Here is a 2,022-nt window from a genome sequence, read left to right as displayed (position 1 = left end):
TTTTAATTGGGTTATTTGGTTTTTTACTGTGTGGTTGTTTAAGTTCCTGGTATATTCTGAATAGTAATCCCTGGCTGGATGTATAATATGTAATATTTTCTCCCATTCTGTAGATTGTCTTTTCACTCAGTTGATTGTTTTCTTTGCTGTGAAGAAGCTAAGTTTGTCATAATTCCACATATTTTTGTGTTGTTTTGTTGCTTGTGCTTTAAGGATCTTATTCATAAAGTTTTTGCCCAATCCTTGGAAAAGATGAAGTCAAACTGTCCCTCTTGCAGATGACATGATCCTATAAACAGAAAATCCTAAAGATTCTACCAAAAATTTCTTATAGCTGATTAACAATTTCAGTAATGTAACAGGATACAAAATCAACACCCTGAAGTCAGTAGAATCTTTATTATCCAAAAATGAATTACAAAAAAAAAAAAAAAAAGAAAGAAAGAAATCAATAAAGGAAGCCTATTTAAAATAGTCACCAAAAAGTTTAGGAATCAAATTAACCAAGAAGGTTAAAGATCTCTACAATGAGAACTACAAATAACTACTGAAAGAGATTCAAGACACAAAAATGTGGAAAGACATTCCATGCTCTTTTATTGGAGGAATCAACAGTGTGAATATGTCTATACTACACAAAGTGATCTGCAGATTCAATGAAATCACCATCAAAATAACAATATCATTCTTCATAGAAACAGAAAAAAAAATCCTAATATGGAACAACAAAAGACTGAAAATAGCCAAAGCAATCCTGAGCATAAACAAACAAACAAACAAATAAAGAAAATCTGGAGACATAATATTCCCTGACTCCAAACTATACTACAAAGCTATAGTAACCAAAACAGCATGGTTCTCACATAAAATTGACACTCAGAGCAATGGAACAGAATAGAGAACCCAGAAATCAACCCACATAGTTACAACCAATTGATACTTGACAAAGGCAACAACAACATACATTGAGAAAAAGACAGCCTCTTCAGGAAATGGTGCTGGGAAAAATGGACATCAATATGCAGAAGAATGAAACTACACCTTCACTACTAGCCATATATCAAAATTAACTCAAAATTGATGAAAGTTTTAAGTATAAGATGTGAAACATAAAATTGCTGACAGAAAACATAGAGGAAACACTTCAGGGTGGAGGAAATGTACTATTTCTTAGAAACACAAAAACTAACAAAATTGACTAAAAAAGAAATAAAAAATCTTATTCCATGTAAAATTACCAAAAAGATTGAAGCACCAATCAAAATCCTCCCAATAAAGAAAAATTCAGGACTAGATAGCTTCACCAGTGAATTCTTTCAATCATTTATAGATGAATTAACATCAATCCATCTAAAAATCTTCCACAATATTGAAGATGAGGGGGCATTACTGAACTCATTCTGAGTCCAAATTTACCATAATAATGAAGCCAGACAGGACAGTTCAAGCAAAGAAAACTAAAGATCAGTATCTCTTATAAATACATACATATAAATTATCAAAAAAATACTATCAAGTTTAACTCAGTAGTATAAAAGAAAGATTATTCACTATGAACATGAGGCGATTTTTTGTTTTGTTTTGGTTTTGGCAGATGGCTGGAACAGGGATCTGAACCATTGACCTTGGAATATTAGTTTTTTAAATTATTATTTATATTTCTTTGTCAATTTTCTCATTTTATTCATAAATTATTTTACAAATTTTACTTAATTTTATATTGTATTTTCTTTTGATTCCTCCAATTTGTTTTAAAATGATCATCTGAATTCTTTGTAAGTAATTTCATCAATCTTTGTTTCTTCTGGGTCCATTTCTAGAGCTTAATTGCTTTCTTTTTGTGGTGTAACATTTTCTGATTTTTCGCAGTCTTTGTGTCTTTACAGTGTTGATTGCACATTTGATGAGATGGCCACTTTTTCTGACATTTGCATGTGATTTCTGGTATTGTTCGATCTTTGCTATTTAATATTTGAATTTAATCTTGGGACTGCAGTTGCTTCTAATTTTTTTTTTTTTTTT

This window comes from Galeopterus variegatus, unplaced genomic scaffold (assembly GCF_000696425.1).
Source record: "Galeopterus variegatus unplaced genomic scaffold, G_variegatus-3.0.2 Scaffold6637, whole genome shotgun sequence".
Lineage (NCBI taxonomy): Eukaryota > Metazoa > Chordata > Mammalia > Dermoptera > Cynocephalidae > Galeopterus > Galeopterus variegatus.
The sequence above is the reverse complement of the archived record's forward strand: the minus strand, read 5'-3'. Positions refer to the sequence as shown.